We start from the raw sequence: 20,014 nt of genomic DNA, 5'->3' as shown, positions 1-20,014 counted from the left end.
TTCTCCTCATGTCCTTCATTGTCGGATCTTGTGAGCTGCCTAACATGATCAAGATCATCTATCCGTAATTCTATATGTTGTGTTTGTCGGGATCCGATGGATAGAGAATACTATGTTATGTTGATTATCAATCTATTACCTATGTGTTGTTTATGATCTTGCATGCTCTCCGTTATTAGTAGAGGCTCTGGCCAAGTTTTTACTCTTAACTCCAAGAGGGAGTATTTATGTCGATAGTGGGTTCATGCCTCCATTAAATGCGGGACGGTGACGGAAAGTTCTAAGGTTGTGGATGTGCTTGTTGCCACTAGGGATAAAACATTGATGCTATGTCCGAGGATGTAGTTATTGATTACATTACGCACCATACTTAATGCAATTGTTCGTTGTTTGCAACTTAATACTGGAAGGGGTTCGGATGATAACCCGAAGGTGGACTTTTTAGGCATAGATGCATGTCTGGATAGCGGTCTATGTACTTTGTCGTAATGCCCAATTAAATCTCACAATACTCATCATATCATGTATGTGCATTGTCATGCTCTCTCTATTTGTCAATTGCCCGACTGTAATTTGTTCACCCAACATGCTATTTATCTTATGGGAGAGACACCTCTAGTGAACTGTGGACCCCGGTCCATTCTTTTATATCGAATACAATCTCATCGCAATACTTGTTCTACTCGTTTTCCGCAAACAATCATCATCCACACTATACATCTAATCCTTTGTTACAGCAAGCCGGTGAGATTGACAACCTCACTTGTTTCGTTGGGGCAAAGTAGTTTGGTTGTGTTGTGCAGGTTCCACGTTGGCGCCGGAATCTCCGGTGTTGCGCCGCACTACATCCCGTCGCCATCAACCTTCAACGTGCTTCTTGGCTCCTCCCGGTTCGATAAACCTTGGTTTCTTTTCGAGGGAAAACTTGCCGCTGTACGCATCACACCTTCCTCTTGGGGTTCCCAACGGACGCGTCGCTGTACGCGTATCGTAGTCCCGAGATCGTCGTCGTGGTCGGGGTCCATCCTTAATTGGTATAAGAGGACCGGCGAGGACCCAGGGTCGGGGTATGCAACAAAGGGTGGGTGTGCGAGGTAGCAGAGGAATATGATTGGCTATGACCTTATACCAGGCCTCACACCAAAGGAAGTGTGGACAGGAAGATCGCCCGGTTGGCACCAAGGTTAAGATCTCTTATGGGTAAAGCAACACACCTCTGCAGAGTGTAATGAATCGTGACCTATCACTCCCTGTTCTGGGATTTGGAACTGTGAACGCTGCCGAAAAAGAACTCCATGAAGTTCTAGTAAACCGGTGAAGACTGATGGACATAGTTCTTCTGAATAAAAGCAACCTTTTGAAGAAATGGTTATGAAAACCTGCATTGGTATTAGACTTTCTGGTCTAATGCCGTAGCTAGTGCATTAAACACCTCTTTCCTATAATGAACTTGTTGAGTACGCTCGTACTCATCCCACTCTTAAATCCCCTGCTTAGATATGGAGGCCACGATGGAGGATCTACAGTGCAACTCGAAGACCGAGGAGTCAACAACTACTTGAAGGGACAGGAACCTGTCAGAAGAGTCAAACACTACATACAACAAGTATAAAATTAGCTTAGCAATAGAAAGGAACTAGTTTCCAAACCTAGCTCCTATTTAGCTAGAATCTATTCATAGCCCCTGTAGCTAGTTATATACTCTACAAATAGAGTTCGTGATAAGACTAGACTATGAGTCGTTCTTCTGGAGTTTATTTTTAGTTTTACCTCATTGTAAAGTAGGAGGCTGTGATGATCTTATGTAACAAAGTAAATGTTGTAATTCTATAGACATGCCTTGGACCCGCATATGTTTCTGTTGTACCACTCTAAGCGATATAATACTAGTAGAACTGTGTTTCATTGGTGTTATATCAGACTTGCATACTACACCATGCAGTGGTATGCCGGGTCACCACAATCATGCACTAGCTACAGCCACAGACCAGAAAGTCATATGCGAATGCAAGTTTTTGTAAATATTTCTTCAAAAGGTTTATTTTATTCTGAAAACTATGCCCATCAGTCTTCACAGGTTGACTAGAACTTCATGGAGCTTCTTTCCTGACGCGTTCGTAGTTCCCTTCCCGGAACAGGGAGTGACAGCCAGAATTCAATAAACTCTGCAAAGGTGCGTTACTTTTCTCATAAGAGAACTTATCCTTATTGCCAACCGGCCTATAGTCTGCGTCCACACTTCCTTGGTGTAAGGCCAGGTATAAGATCCAAGCCAGTGATTTCCTTCTCCGCGACCCTGCATACCTACCCTTTTATCCGCACATTGCTGGGCGCGGAGTTGATGAAGGAGAATTTGTGCGCAACATTGAGTGGAACCCCAAGAGGAAGTTATGATGAGCACAGCAGGAAGTTTTCCCTCAGTAAGAAACCAAGGTTTATTGACCAGTAGGAGAAAAACGTTCTCTCCCGAGGTGTTGCGAACCAACTCGTGGCAGGGCGCACTGCCGGCGTCAGCAGCAACGTGGAGACCTGCACACAAACAACCAAGTACTTTGTCCCCAACTTTCAGCGAGGTTGTCAAGCTCACTAGTTTTGCTGAAAACAAAGGATTAAACGAACCGTGTGGAAAAAGAATTGTTTGGAGAGAACAGAACAGGAAAATGTTGTAGAAGATTGCAATTGAAAGAAGAAGGACCGGGGTCCACAGTTTACTAGAGGTGCCTCTCCAATAAAATAAATATGCTGGGTAAACAAATTACAAATGGGCAATTGACAAACATAGATTCTACGCTAATGGTTGGTGCAGAATACATGCTATGAAAGTATGCGGGCATTACAACAATATACATAGACCGTAATGTAACTGCATCTATGACTAATAATCCACCTTCAGGATTGCATCCGCGACACCCTCCAGTATTAAGTTGCAAGCAACGGACTATCGCTTTAAGTAATGTGTGTAAAGTAAACGATGAAACTATCCTTGAATAGAACACCGTTGTTTTCTCCCTTGTAGCAACAACACATCTACAACCGTAGAGAACAAGGTCACTTCCCATGGTTAAATAGAGGCATGAACCCACTATCGAGCATAAATACTCCCTCTTGGAGTCACTAGCATCTACTTGGCCAGAGCATCTACTAGAAACGGAGAGCATGCAAGATCATAATAACATAATACATAATCTCAACCAAAGCAATCTCTCTATAAATCGTATCCACATCAAACCAACATGTAGCAATTACAAATAGATGATCTTGATCATGTTAGGCAGCTCACAAGATCCACGTCAGCGCCACGTCCGCGCCCAGTAAGCGCCACGTAGGCACACCTTTTTTTTTTGTTTTCTCCTCCGTATCTGTCAATTAATTTGATCCGTAGAAATTATGTTGATCAAACGTTCCTGAGCGCTGATCCGCGACGAAGGGGTATCGACCAATAGCAGCACACCACATGTCCTGGCACCACCGTCAGTTTCATTTAAACAATAATTTGATAGCCCGCGCTTTGTAAAATTCCTATCCAGAGATCGGTAGCTCCAAAAATCACAAATTATATACCGCTGGAATCCTAAAAATATAAGAAACATTATGGAACCATAAAATGTGAACTTTCAGAAGTTTGAAAATCATTCTTATTTAAATGCCCAACTTGAGTACCCGGGCTATAAAATAAAATCCATACTTCCAAATTGAGTAAATCCTTTTGCATTAGTTTTATAAAATCAATTAGCATGCAGAGATGTCTCTAGAAAAATGTTTTATGGTTTATAAAAATATTAATGTGCCTACTTATCATATGCCTCTATTTTAATCATATAGAATACTATGCATACCTGTTTAAATCTCATAGACACCAAATATTTTATAATTTGGAATCTCAACCAGAGAAGACAACTTGACTTTATAATAACAACATAATGCAAAACTTCTTGCATCCAAAGCATCATGCATGTAGAAGACAACTAGAGAACAATTAAGTGGTGTGATCATGATTAAGATACATAGTGCATGCATGTTTTTCCGTTTGCGCATGTCAATGTATGTCACCATGCTTATGGTGCATTGTTATATGATTGTAGATTGTGATTGTGCCGACTGCAATGTGTGTGATTGTGAAGAATGTACCAACTCTCCACCTTATCCAGGCAAGTGACACACACAAATATCCCAGTTTTTATCTTCCAAAGTGATCTTAGTTTTAACAATATTAGTAGATGATAATACTACTAAACTCTCAATTAAATTGCAGGCTTCCAAAGCAGGTGTACCCAGAAAATTACCCCCGTGAGAGTATCTAGAACATACCTATTCCAGCTAGATATACCAACATAAAAATTCCTAAGAAGGATCATGGTAGAATATTTTTTTTGTACATCTATGATGAACATCACTTATTCTATACCAATCATCTTTCAAACTTTCCCCCCTTGTTGCCTATAAGAACGAACCTCAACTTCAGGAATACTCATTCTAACAAGACTAAAAGAGACCAACAAAAATAAAAAACTATAATAGAAACTAGTTTTTTTTGTGTGTTTTTGATAAAAAGAAGCAAACAAGACAAAGTAAAATAAACTAAGAAAAACAATAACAAAGTAAAGAGATTGGTGATGAGAGACTCCCCTTGCAGAAATCCTCTTTCTCCCCGGCAACGGCGCCATAAAAGAGCTTGATGTTGTCCAGAACACGTAGCTGGGAAACCCCAAGAGGAAGGTATGATGAGCACATCAGCAAGTTTTCCCTCGGTAAGAAACCAAGGTTTAATCGACCAGTAGGAGAAAGAAACCACTTCTGAAGGTGTTGTTGGCTGACTTTGGCAGGGCGCACTACCGGTGTCAGCAACAATGTGGAACCTGCACACAACACAACCAAAATACTTTGCCCCAACTTACAGTGAGGTTGTCAATATCACTGGTTTTGCTGAAAAAAAAGGATTAGACATATAGTATGGAAAGAGATGTTTGTTTGCAGTGAAATAAAGAGAACAATACTTTACAGTAGATGGATTTATCAGTGTAAAAGAAAAGACCGAGGTCCACAGTTCACTAGAGGTGTCTCTCCATAAAGATAAATAACATGTTGGGTAAACGAATTACAGCTAGGCAATTGACAGAATAAAGACCATACATGACAAGGTGATTACTATGAGATTCATTTGGGCATTACAACAAGATTCATAGACCGTAATCCAACTACATCTATGACTAATAATCCACCTTCAGGTTAGCATCCGCACCCCTTTCAATATTAAGTTGCAAGCAACAGATTATTGCACTAACTGATGTGTGTAAAGTAAACAATAGAATTATCCTTGGATAAAGCATTGCTGTTTTCTCCCTAGTAGCAACTGATGGGTTCATTGCATGGAAAACAAAAAAATTCTACCGTGAACATGAACAAAAACCAAGATCCAATCTAGGAAGAAGCAAGATCTAATCTACCAAGATCGAAGCAACGAGATGTATGTGAGACTAATCCTCGAAGATTCCAAAGCCTACGAGATTAGATCTCGTTGTTGATGTAGTCGATCGTCTAGTGCTGCAATCCGGCAGCACTTCCGTACTCGGTCGTGCGTACGGTGTCGATGAAGCCCGTCCTCTCCCCGTTCCAGTGGGCAGCGGAGGTGTGGTAGATCCCCTCGAAATCCCAGCAGCACGACGGCGTGGTGGTGGTGGTGGAGGAGAAAAGCTGCAGGGCTTCGCCAAGCCGGAGAAGACTTGCGGTGGAGGAGAGAGAGGCGGCCAGGGTTAGGGTATGAAGGGGGTGCCCCTGCCCCTCCCCTCTTTATATAGGGGGGGAGGTCAGTTTGGGTGGCCCCCCAATGCCCCAAACCCATCTATGGCCGGCGGCCAAAGGGGGGAGGGGGAATTCTTCCCCCCCAAGTTGATCCCCCATAGGGTTTTTGTAATATCCCAGGATTTGGGGTTACAAAAAGAGAGAAAACATATGTGTGCATTGCATTCATGCATAGAAAATCCGGGGAATTTTCGCGCTTTTGTTTAAAACTGTCAAAGGGATCGAGGTTTCTCTTGCATCGGTGGAATTGAGTTAGTCATCGATGCGACAAATTTCGACATGACCTTTGTGAAGTCATGTGTTTTGGGAGAAACAATTTGAATTCAGATTAGAATATGAAAGACAAAACTCAAATAAGAGTTTGAATTGGAATTTGAAATCTAAACAAGTATATAAATATAATATGTAAAAGTAAATACATTTGATAATTACAAATGAATAAATGAGTTAAACTTTATTACAAATAACATTATTCAACAAATTACAAGTTAGAAAAGAAATAGAAAATTACAAAAGAATACAAGAAATTTCTAAACTAAATCTTCATATTCCAAATCTTCCCAATTTTCTTATCCTTTCTTCCTGTAAAACAAACAACAGAGACAAAAGAGAATGGTGTTACGATTAAAATGTCGCCATCATCCATGATGAGGCATTTTAATGTTGGAAACTAGCTAAAGGGAGTCAAGAACTAATCTTGATTCCAAATGGTGATTAGAGGGACTGAACATCAATTAGGAGACAGGGTCAGTAATATCATGAGGCAACAAGGACTAGAGGCAACATTAGGGATTGAATATCTCTTAGGCAACAGTAATTGATCCAAATGACAAGGCAACACTATTTGAGGCAACAAGGCAATCATTTTTCATTTCCCTCTAATCTAGCTAGTGTCCATTAAATGCCACAAGTTTTCAAATTAAGTAATTCACCATTGACAATAGTTAGTCAAGATGAATCAATAGCCACAAATAATAAGTAATAAAACTCACATCTTGTTTCGAGCATATAACCATCACAGACCAATTAAAGTAATACGGTTAGCGGTAGCAAAAATAAAGGCCACCTAGGTAGATAAGATCAAACAGGCGTGCCTCACTGACTTGCACTAGGAGGCACACAAATATCTACTTGACCACATGCACTGTACCAGGGACACACAGGAAGCATAGTCACTGCATGCAACTATGTGCTGTCAGCAGCATGATGCGTGCAGTCGACACGTCCGTTGGGAACCCCAAGAGGAAGGTGTGATGCGTACAGTAGCAAATTTTCCCTCAGAAAGAAACCAAGGTTTATCGAACCAGGAGGAGCCAAGAAGCACGTTGAAGGTTGATGGCGGAGGAGTATAGTGCGGCGCAACACCAGGGATTCCGGCGCCAACGTGGAACCTGCACAACACAATCACAGAACTTTGCCCCAACGAAACAGTGAGGTTGCCAATCTCACCGGCTTGCTGTAACAAAGGATTAGATGTATAGTGTGGATGATGATTGTTTGCGAGAAAACGAGTAGAACAAGTATTGCGGTAGATTGTATTCGATGTAAAGGAATGGACCGGGGTCCACGGTTCACTAGAGGTGTCTCTCCCATAAGATAAATAGCATGTTGGGTGAACAAATTACGGTTGGGCAATTGACAAATAGAGAGGGCATGACCATGCACATACATGATATGATGAGTATAGTGAGATTTAATTGGGCATTACGACAAAGTACATAGACCGCTATCCGGCATGCATCTATGCCTAAAAAGTCCACCTTCGAGGTTATCATCAGAACCCCTTCCGGTATTAAGTTGCAAACAACGGACAATTGCATTAAGTATGGTGCGTAATGTAATCATTAACTACATCCTCGGACATAGCATCAATGTTTTATCCCTAGTGGCAACGACACATCCACAACCTTAGAACTTTCCGTCACTCGTCCCGGATTTAATGGAGGCATGAACCCACTATCGAGCATAAATACTCCCTCTTGGAGTTAAGAGTAAAAACTTGGCCGAGCCTCTACTAATAACGGAGAGCATGCAAGATCATAAACAACACATAGGTAATAGATTGATAATCGCCATAACATAGTATTCTCTATCCATCGGATCCCAACAAACACAACATATAGCATTACGGATAGATGATCTTGATCATGTTAGGCGACTCACAAGATCAGACAATGAAGCACATAAGGAGAAGACGACCATCTAGCTACTGCTATGGACCCATAGTCCGGGGGTGAACTACTCACTCATCACTCCGGAGGCGACCATGGCGGTGAAGAGTCCTCCGGGAGATGATTCCCCTCTCCGGCGGGGTGCGGGAGGCGATCTTCCGAATCCCCGAGATGGGATTGGTGGCGGCGGCGTCTGCGGAAGGTTTTCCGTATCGTGGCTCTCGGTGCTGGGGGTTTCGCGACGAAGACTATATGTAGGTGGAAGGGCGGAGTCGGGAGAGTCACGGGGCCCCACACGCTAGGGCCGCGCGGGCCCCCACGGGCCGCGCCGCCCTAGTGTGGCGGCGCCCGTGGCCCCACTTCGTCTTCTCTTCGGTCTTCGGAAGCTTCGTGGCAAAATAGGCCCCTGGGCGTTGATTTCTTCCAATTCGAGAATATTTCCTTACTAGGATTTACGAAACCAAAAACGACGAAAACAACAACTGGCTCTTCGGCATCTCGTTACTAGGTTAGTGCCGGAAAATGCATAAATATGACATAAAGTATACATAAAACATGTAGATATCATCAATAGTGTGGCATGGAACATAAGAAATTATCGATACGTCGGAGACGTATCACAGCACAAGCATCAGCCAAGCATATAAAAGAAGGAGCCAGCCGTACCAACATTCGTTTGCCTCACTAATCAGCATTCCTAGCACACACATCTTTCTCACATTGGCCAAACCAACCAGCAACAAGTTTAGCAACCATTTGCACTAGCTAAACCACCAGATCATCTAGCAATCCTCCATCCATTAGGTACAACAAGAACACCACCTAGATAGTGCGGAAACCGACAGAAGCGACAAGGAGGAGAAGAAATGCCACAAGAAGGAGAGTACCACAGTAGCAAGAAGAACCATCTATCAAGCTACAAAGTGCATCAGGTAGAAACCCAATGATATGATAAATAGATCATGCAGTATCTGTTCTAACTATTGCATAATCACATGAGAGGAAATAAAGTGGAAAATACCAAGCAAGTAGATCCATCTACCCTTTCACTAGAGTTTTATCTAGGGGATATGAGGGATCTATTTCTCTCAGATAGGCATAGTGGTGCTATGTTAAATCATCACAGAGAGGAAAAGGCAACATAGCAATATCTGTTCTTATTTTAAATTGGTGCCTCAGCCTTTGCATCATTGGCAAGACTACAAGATCAAGCCATATCTGTTCTTATCGGTTTTAAAACTATTAAACAAGGGACGACCGAGATCCACCAATAAAAACCAACCTTGCAAACACAAATCATCTATAGTTGTTATTTTGCAACTAGATCATATACTAGAAACTCAAAGCTCACTTTGTGTTTTCCCACAACAGTACTACCCAAGGTCATATATACACATCCTTTCGCCGTCCTCATAAGCAGCCATTATCTCATCGGCATGTTACAAGGGCTTACTTGGGGTCCGAGGAATTATTCCCGGGCCAACCAAGTAACCCAAGTAGCAGCTGATAGTTAACCATCATGTACTTGTTACACAATCAACTCTGCATAACACATAATAAATTTCAGATGATCCATGGATCATCTTGAATCTGCGACAAAGCTATCATAAATATGCACACAAGCTCACCAACAAATTATCAAGTAAATAATCCACCTTTATGTATCGGTACTTGTGTCCGAACTCAACAATAGTCTAAACAAAAGTATAACTGAATTCTTCGGTCACCGGTGTAAATAATATATAATTCAAGTATGACAGGAATCACACATGTGCCTGGATGAACAAATCATCCAAACAGGGGCACCACATCTATATATCCACCATAGAGTAAGTATACCACCAGAAGATGGTTCACCAGATTCCAAAAGATCAAGCCACAGGTATAAACTAACTAGGAATCATCACTAGTATATATTCACTATCATATTGGACAGCTACAAAATCATATAACCAGTGATAGGGAGCAACACCAATTCAGAGATATAAAATAGTATCACTGGATATGTAGCACAAATGCACATCTATCAAGCTTGGTATAATCAGAATGATTCAAAGTAATGAATAAGTCACCAGCAAGGCACCTAGCCACAACAAGCTATCAATTAAGCCAATCATACTTAACCAAAAATAATTAAACAGAAGCCACACATGCTTGGGATGTCTACATCATCCAAAATGGAGCAATTTACACAAGCACAAGCCCCAATACGTGATCATAGGCAGAGTCGAGAAGAGAAATTAGCTCACATTGCAGTAGGGGTAGTAGATGATGTAGTTGATGCCGGGGTTGCGTCGGCGACACCGTCCAACCGGCGTCGAGGTTACACACTAGTAGTCGCAACCGCACAGCACAGCTCCACCAGTACACGGACGCCGGGGTTGCACACCAGTGGCCGTTCCGCCGGCATCGAGACGGTAGTCAACACATGACCAGCAGCATCGCCACCCATCCACACGAGTAGAGCCATTAGGAGCCCATCCAAAACCACATCACCTCACAACATCGTCACATCAACATCAGACCAAGAACGGGGAGGTGGAGCCACAGGAGGTGCAGCAGCCGGAACACGCCAGCAACCTAGCCACGGCTAGGGTTGCTGTCCAGCACATGTGCGGGGCGTAGAGGAGGCGCAGGTGGTGAGTCACTGGAGGACATTAGACGGAGCAACAGCGGCTCGTCGCAGCGCCGGAGTGGGCCGGTGGCTGGTTGGGCGACGACGGTGGTAGTCTAGGGTTTTCAGGTTGGGGGCGAACAGGAGAAGCCACGAGAATCAAATCGAAGAGGGGAAAGGAGTAGAGCACGAGGGATCGGAGCCTCGCCAGCCAGTGGTGGCGACATGTTCGGCCTAGATCGACCAGAGCTGAGGCAGAGTCGCCGTCACAGCGGGGTTGGGGGCATGCGAGCAAGGCCCTGGAACTCAGATCGAAAACGGGGGAATGATAGAGCATGCCACGGCGGAGCGACGGCAGCTAGCAGCGGCGCCGGAGATGGCCGACAACGGCCGGAATCACCGCAGCGGCGGAAGGCGGTGGCCGCATCGCGGAGGCGTGCCTGGGTGTCACATGCGTGTGAGAGGTGGGGATCGATAGGGTCGTGTGCGTGCGTGACTTGTGAGTGAACACACTTTGGGCTGGGCCCAAGCCAGTTTAGTGTATCTGCTAATGCGAATGTGCTGGTGACCCATTCGCTCTAGCTCAAACTAATAACTATATAATTAAAGAAAAACTAATAACTATATAGCTTAGTAATGTGTGTACGGGTATGTAGCAATAATTCACACAGATGCTTAGTACTTAATATTTACACACTTGTGTAGATTCAATATTTACACCTTAAATAAAATTATCCACTAACCTTGTATAATTAATTGATTATGATGTAAAAATATAATATTACTTTAAAGTCCCTAGAAAAATACTTAGTAATACTTTTAAAAAAATCAAATAGAATTTCTAAATGTCCAAAATGTTATTTCTACCTCAATAATGCAATGAATGTTATCGTTATGATTTGAACATGATAAATTAAATAAAACTTAGTTTTTATTAAAGAAACATATAAAGTTCCATAAAATCTATGATCAATATTAATTAGTTCTAAATAATATTATAGTACCTACTCCTATTTTTAATGAATACTATCTTTTACTTAAAATAGTTAATTAAATCCAAAACCATTTAGTACCTTATCGGAAGTTCTTAAAACCTTAAAACTAAATTCCTTAATCATAATAGATGAAACCCTAGAACTCGACATTATTAGAGTAACTATACCTAGAATCACTTATTATTCTTAATTAACTCCTAAACCATGTATTCCCCCTATAATAGAAGCCATTACTTTATACCTGGAGCTAATTCAAATGCTTATATGATACACTTTGGAACCTTACTGCACTATAATCATAGAATTGTATATGTTAAGAATTCAACTACTACCGGGAGGTGGCATTTTGGCACGCGCGTGCATATGCACCCATTATAGAAAATAATAAAAAACAATTTTAGAAATGTCAAAAAAAATCTGACATAAATTTTTTCTTATACATTGTGACATCCTATGTTCGTTCACAAGTTTTCGTGGAAAAATAACATTTTGTGTGGTGTGTATAAAAAAGACAAAAAAATGTCCTGTACGTAGTCGTGTTACAGCATTAAAATTTGTCTTTTTTACAGGAGCCACAGAAAAATGTTTTTTCTTTTGAAAACTTGTGTAGCAACATAAAATGTCTAGATGTACACGTAAAAATTTAGTTTAGAATTTTTTAATACTTTGAAATGTGGATTCACATAATGGGAGCATATGCTCCTATGAGCCAAAGTGCATTTCCCCTACTACCGTTGGGTAATACCATACCTATACCTAATATACTAAATCTAATACCTACTTATAGATCAATAGAAAATTATAGTAAACCCTAGAAGCAAATCACTCTTATTGCAAAACTTAATTATTAGTCTTTAAGAAATATGTTCTTTCAAAGTTATTCTTTTGAAGTAAGTAACAAGTAATCATCAACCATGTCTTATAATACTTAAAACTGGAAACTATTCTTTACATGTTAAGGATGTACCCACTACTATTACTTGTGTGTTAGTATGATTATTATGAAGTATTACAACACCTATTTAAGATATCAAACTAACCAAACACTAATAATAACCTTGTTTGTGAAACCACTCTAAAAGTGCAACACACCCTAAAGAAATCCTTACAACCCACTAAACATAAATCATCGGGGTTAGGTCACGCTTAGAGCGACTTGCATCTCATACTTATGCATTATTGCATCCTTGCCAATCTTTTAAACATCGTCCTTACCGGACGATGATGCTATTTCAGAATTTGGAGTTATTGCGCACCGAAGACCTTGCCTGCATAATCTTGCAGTCAAGAAAGGCAAGTTCATCGCTTGCTCATATCATTTGATTATTTTTACCAAATTACTTGCAAAGTACTATGTTTATCACTATTGCATAAAAAGCAAAACCACTATTTTCATAACTATGAATATGACTATGTGGTGGGCAATGGAACCATGGATTGTGTTGATATGGTGGAGGTTCCATTACAAGGGTTATATCCATCTAGGATTAAACAACAAATGTCGTCCAGTGATTCTTGTGCCATAATAACCGTGTTAACCATAAGATCCGGAGTGGGACGGAGTAGTCAAAAGTGTTTCCACCTCTCGTTCATCAACAGATGCGCATTACTGTAGGCACTTGATCTCGAGAGACAAGATGCAGGGTGGGGAACCCGTAGAAGTCCCCATGGTAATGTGGTCTATGATGGGTTTTAACTGCCGGCGAAGGAATGTATGGTAGAGCCCTGCATTGACGTCGTGGTCGGGATCCATCCTTAATTGGTATAAGAGGACCGGCGAGGACCCAGGGTCGGAGATTGCAACAAAGGGTGGGTGTTCGAGGTAGCGGAGGAACATGATTGGCTAGACCTTATACCGGGCCTCACACCAAAGGTAGTGTGGACGGGTCGCCCCCGGTTGGCACCAAGGTTAAGATCTCTTATGGGTAAAGCAACACACCTCTGCAGAGTGTAATGAATCGTGACCTATCACTCCCTGTTCCGGGATATGGAGCTGCGACACGCTGCAGAAAGGAACTCCATGAAGTTCTAGTAAACCGGTGAAGGTCGACGGACATAGTTCTTCTGAATAAAAGCAACCTTTTGAAGAAATGGTTATGAAAACCTGCATTGGTATTGGACTTTCTGGTCTAATGCTGTAGCTAGTGCATTAAACACCTCTTTCCTATAATGAACTTGTTGAGTACGCTCGTACTCATCCCACTCTTAAATCCCCTGCTTAGATATGGAGCCCACGATGGAGGATCTACAGTGCAACTCGAAGACCGAGGAGTCAACAACTACTTCAAGGGATAGGAACCTGTCAGAAGAGTCAAACACCACATACAACAAGTATAAAATTAGCTTAGCAATAGAAAGGAACTAGTTTCCAAACCCAGCTCCTATTTAGCTAGAATCTATTCATAGCCTCTGTAGCTAGATAAATACTCTACAAATAGAGTTCGTGATAAGACTAGTCTACGAGTCGTTCTTCTAGAGTTTATTTGCAGTTTTACCTCATTGTAAAGTAGGAGGCTGTGATGATCTTATGTAACAGAGTCGATGTTGTAATTCTATAGACATGCCTTGGACCCGCATATGCTTCTGTTGTACCATTCTGAGCGATATAATACTCGTGGAACTGTGTTTCATTGGTGTGATATCAGACTTGCATACTACACCATGCAGTGGCATGCCGGGTCACCACAGTTGGTATCAGAGCAAATGCTTTGACCTAGGATTAAAACCCTTTAAAGGAGACCTATATGATTGGTAGTGTCTATAGGAAGTTGTCTTAGCTGAACCAAATATTTTTATGACTTAAGATGGGTATTCACTTGAGAATAATCCTGACACACTTGAGTCAACATTTCTTACCTATCTTTCCTAAGTGAAGTTAGTTAGCTAATCCCAAATATGTAGCACATTATTAAGTCCTTAAAACAATAGATGAGTAGATCACAGTTGGTGTATAATACATGGTAGTCCAAAGAGAGGATACAACCATAAGGAAGATATCCTATTGGAAGATGTATACCAACACATGCTATGTTTAAGTAAGAATTATCTAGACCTGCCATAGGAATACTATCAAATGATAAAGATAACTAAGATATCCTACTATAAGGTGTATACCAAGACCAGTAATAGGGTAAGTAAAAATTATCTAAACTTGTGAAACAACTGATAGTAAGTGATAAAAACAAGTTATATGAGGTAGTATAAACCATGATGAGTCAATCATGGGAGGAAAGGAAGAGTGATAGGAATAAAATATGTCTATCTACATGGTAGAGATAGTAATCATATAAGATTCACCTGAGAATCATTATGTGATGAAGTAGAACATCATAAATATTTTGGAGGAGTACAATAACAAGACAAGTGTTAAATGATATTATAAGAATTGTGTTCCAAAACCATAGGAAGTGTGCCAAGCACATCATGACCATAGTCTTATGATAGAAACACTTGGAAGTATAGGAGCTATATCCTAACAAATAGGTATTCAGAGTAGACATGTTAGAACTAATTGTATCATAGGAAGTAGTCCTCAATAGCACATATATATGGTATACTATTTTGTTAGTACTTCCAAAGAAAACTAGGTTAACTTCAACTATTCCAGGCCACTTTGCTTCAAGTTTATCTCCTTGCAAATGTGCAATTAAGATAAATGTTGAGACAAATAGTAGAAATCCACATATTCGTGCTAAGTATCACGATATAACCCTATCTTATGTGGTGTTATATATTACACATCAGAGCCTGAAGTTTAGATATGTCTTACTCAACTATTGTATTCAGGCTTATGATGATGTGTATTATAAACACAAAGCTGAATTTTCTTGGATTTTATTGGATTTTCATTGTTTGACTAGATCCATGCATGAAGTTTGACTTTGATATGCAAATGCATGTTGCAATATCAAGTTCTTACTTGATGCTATAGATCTAGAGGGTAATGGTATTCGTGTGAGGAAGTGACGAATTCTGAAGATTCTAAAGACAAGATGAAGGTTGATCAGAAAAAGGAAGCAAAGTTATGGGAAGTAACCACAATACTCTGAAGGAAGTACAATCAGAAACTCATGCTTACCTCAACAGAGGAGTACTTTAGTACAGGAGAAGCATGAGGGTGAGAAATATGATGATTATGGTGAAGTAGAAGTAAAACCATAGTCATTATGGAAGAGGGAATGCGTGTGAAATCACTTAGGATACTATATTTATAGTGTCAGCTAGTGGTTTTCTTGCAAAATAAACCCTGAATGAAGGAAGATGATATATGAAATCATAGCAGATATAAGAAGACCACAGTTGGTAACAGAAGACCACAGTTGGTATAGGATCAATACTGCGAGATAAAGTAGAAGATGTTCCGACCAATTGGTCAAAACCTATAATAGAATCCATTTTTAGATAACAAATAGCCACAATTGGTATCAAGTAGTCCGTAATTGGATTATCTGTACCAAGAAGTTGTGAACAAATAAAATTTTGTCAGCCAAATAATTATGACCTATAAAACATTCAGTCGAAGGATTCATGTTGGATGTCCACAAATTGAGCGGATACACCACAAACATTCTTCGCGAGACCTTAGAAGAGTACAAACCATAAACTAGACCTAGATCAATATTCTAAACCATAAGTCCAATGGTTGGAAGAATAGGAGTTGAATACCATAAGAAAACTCCAAGGGGTAGAGTAAAGATTGAGTTGGATATACAATAACTCAATATTTTGAACAAGATAGATGAAAAAGGTCTGAACTGAGAGGAAGTTCGATCTTATTCTCATAAGATTGTTTGACACTACTTTCATAAGGATGTCAGACCAGAAGCCGAGGTTTATACCTCGAGGAAGTAAGAAGTGGACTATAACTTGAGAAAGTAATAAATATTTACTCAGAAGTACGATAGCTCAAGTAAACTAAGGTTAATGAAGTTGGACGAAGGAAATACCGGAGACCAAATATAGCTCAAGAAGGTCAAACACTGAAATAGTTTAACAATACCAGAAATCATAGACTAATTGAAAGATTCCTTTCATGGAACCTAAAGGAGCCAAAATAGTTATAGGTATCAACTATAATCCATGATTGGATAGACTAAATGAGTCTAATCCATTCTTAGGGAAATAAACTGTCAAGACCATATCTATCGTAAGTACCTTACTAAGTACCACTATTGCAGTTTTGGTGGTAAGGGAAAACAAAGACCTATTTCAACAATTAGGAATATGTTATCAAATTAGTTTTCAGTTAAGACTAGCAGCACCCGAAGAAGTCCCAAGCAGTGAATCTTCAATGAGAAAGGAAACAAGATTATAGTATTGAAAGAAATCATGGAATTGGAGAAAGAAGCCACTGTTCAGAGACAAACACTAATGGATTCTAGGAAGAATCTGGACAAGAGATATGTTCAATTATATCTACCAAGATCACCACGGAGTTCGAGAAAAGTCGTAGTCTGCAAAAGTCAGTTCCACACTCCGAAACGTGAGAGAGTTCAAACTTAGAGGACGAAGTTTAGTTTAAGAGGGAGACATTTTAATATCCCAGGATTTGGGGTTACAAAAAGAGAGAAAACATATGTGTGCATTGCATTCATGCATAGAAAATCCGGGGAATTTTCGCGCTTTTGTTTAAAACTGTCAAAGGGATTGAGGCTTCTCTTGCATCGGTGGAATTGAGTTAGTCATCGATGCGAGTGCGACAAATTACGACATGACCTTTGTGAAGTCATGTGTTTTGGGAGAAACAATTTGAATTCAGATTAGAATATGAAAGACAAAACTCAAATAAGAGTTTGAATTGGAATTTGAAATCTAAACAAGTATATAAATAAAATATGTAAAAGTAAATACATTTGATAATTACAAATGAATAAATGAGTTAAACTTTATTACAAATAACATTATTCAACAAATTACAAGTTAGAAAAGAAATAGAAAATTACAAAAGAATACAAGAAATTTCTAAACTAAATCTTCATATTCCAAATCTTCCCAATTTTCTTATCCTTTCTTCCTGTAAAACAAACAACAAAGACAAAAGAGAATGGCGTTACGATTAAAATGTCGCCATCATCCATGATGAGGCATTTTAATGTTGGAAACTAGCTAAAGGAGTCAAGAACTAATCTTGATTCCAAATGGTGATTAGAGGGACTGAACATCAATTAGGAGACAGGGTCAGTAATATCATGAGGCAACAAGGACTAGAGGCAACATCAGGGATTGACAAGGTATTAACTTGTCAATGCCTATGGATTGTAGGCTAGGGTTTAGTTGGAAGTAGAGGGCAAGTAGATCTCGAAGGTTTCAGCCGAAAAGTACTCGACGATTATGAAAACTAGGGTTTGCAGACAATGATTCGATGATCTCTTCGTCCCTCGACTCCCCCTTTATATAGGAGGTGGAGCCGAGGGTTTCGTTTCGTACAAGTTACGAGTCGGGACGGTTTCTAACTCATCCCGCCAAATTACAAATAGCACTTCCTATTACAACTCTAACTTTCCTTAATATATCTTGGGCTCCCGAATCTTCTTATTCTTCGGATAATGGGCCTTCGATAAACCACAGGTACTATCTTGGCGAGGCCCATTAGGGATGCCTATGTCAGTAGCCCCCGAGATTTTGCTTGAATTGTAGAGTCAGGGAAAATCTCCACTGTTTATTTTTATTCGACAACTTAGACTTTTCTATATTTCTTCATATAAATTTCTATATTGTACATGGATAATGGTAGTTGGGGCTAGTTCATCTGACGGATCAGGTACTAGTTAACTGCTCTAGTGGCAATCCGCAAAAACCTACTTCGAAATCACGTCCCTGGACATGATCTCGGGATCTCGGTGCAAACTTCGACAGGTGCCGCTTAAGGTCTTACCATTCCGTCGAGTCCCGGTCAAATTTATCGAGTACCTAACGCGTCCGGTTAGGATTTTTCTTCGTATCTGTTGATACGGATAAAAGTAGCAGAGCGCGGTCTTCGGCGATGCCACGCCCAGCGAACGGATACGGGGTCTTACCTTCGCAAATTTGCGGCATTCGAGAAATTGATAGCAACTTTGGCGTTCTGAGAATATATTGTCGAGTGCTTTTCAGGCTGTTGGAATGGCACATTTTATCGAGTCAAATATGACTTATATTGCTCTCCCGATGGGAGTATATGTAGAGTTAATTATAACTCGAAATATACTCTCTTGCTTTTCTTATCTTTTTCTTTTCTTTTTTTAATTTCATCGGGCACGCGAACGGCGTTCCCGATGGGAGTAGCCCCGAGGCTACGGCCAAGAACTTGTGCTTGGTTGTAGGCTCAACATTTTAGTCCACCTTGTCGCTATATTGTCATTATTTCCCGATATGATCTTCTTTTCATCTCTCGGGTGCGCGAACAGCGCTCCGATGGGAGTAGCCCCGAGGCTACAGCCAAGAACTTGTGCTTGGTTGTAGGCTCTCACAATTTCTATATTGCCATACTCGAAATTTTACTTTTATCGAAGTAGCCCCCGAGCATTTGGGCAAAAACTTGTATTTGACCAAAGGCTCCCGAAGTATTCAAATAACTTCTTCTGTCGCCAATCTTCTTTTACTTTTCTTGTCGGCATGCCTCCCTTAGTCAAATTCACTTCATCTCTATTAATAGTCGGGATTTTTCTGCCTTGTGGGTCCATTGTTTCCACCACTTTGACACGTCGTGCAAGTGGGGGACACACGTCCTCCGCTTTTCCTGGCGCACGTACGGTAACGCCTGTTCTATTTCATCTCAGTAAAAATACCTTTTTACCCTTTTATCTACAAGATCTTTTTTCACCACACGATTTCTTCATCCAACGGTGCATTGCTTCTCCCGATTCCTATATAAACCTTTCTTCAACCTCGGTCCACTCCTTCGCTTGCGCCGCACATCTGTTCCCCTTTGCAAAACTTCCCCTGCGCCCAACTCTCTTTGATCTTCCGCACACACGAGCATTGCTTTTCCAGTGCCGTTGATGCCACCGCGCACGCGACTCATTCGCCACAGTACTCCAGAATCCAAGATGGCCGCTGAAGATCTTGAGTGGGAGAGATCTAAAATCTCCAACCAAGACGTCAACATGCTGAAGAGGCTTGGCCTGATGAAGAAAGAGGACGCCATCCGCTTTCCCAGCGAAGAAAGCTACCCAAACCCTCCAATGGAGTACCGGGTTAGTTTCGTTGATCACATCATCCGCGGCCTTTCTACCCCAATTCATGATTTCCTCCGTGGCCTTCTTTTTGTTTATGGGATTCAACTGCACTAGTTGACCCCCAATTCCATCCTGCATATTTCCATTTTTATCACGCTGTGCGAATGCTTCCTTGGAATCCCTCCTAACTGGGTTTTGTGGAAACGCATTTTCTGCCTCCGCCGCAATGGCTCCCACAACGCCACCTATAACATAGGCGGTGTTGTTATCCGTGTCCGA

The 20,014-nt window shown here is 40.9% G+C and overlaps 1 long non-coding RNA gene across 1 annotated transcript; it reads right to left on the bottom strand.

The window, feature by feature from the left end:
- Positions 1-6,171: 6,171 nt before the first annotated feature.
- On the bottom strand, positions 6,172-10,664 carry LOC124675781. Its single transcript, XR_006993414.1, has 2 exons — positions 10,220-10,664; positions 6,172-6,381 (listed from the first exon to the last, which is right to left on the bottom strand). It is a non-coding gene; the product is annotated as an uncharacterized LOC124675781 (long non-coding RNA).
- Between the last annotated feature and the right edge of the window lie 9,350 nt (positions 10,665-20,014).

This window comes from Lolium rigidum, chromosome 7 (assembly GCF_022539505.1).
Source record: "Lolium rigidum isolate FL_2022 chromosome 7, APGP_CSIRO_Lrig_0.1, whole genome shotgun sequence".
Lineage (NCBI taxonomy): Eukaryota > Viridiplantae > Streptophyta > Magnoliopsida > Poales > Poaceae > Lolium > Lolium rigidum.
Note: the sequence above shows the minus strand (reverse complement) of the source record. Positions and strands in the feature narration are given on the sequence as shown.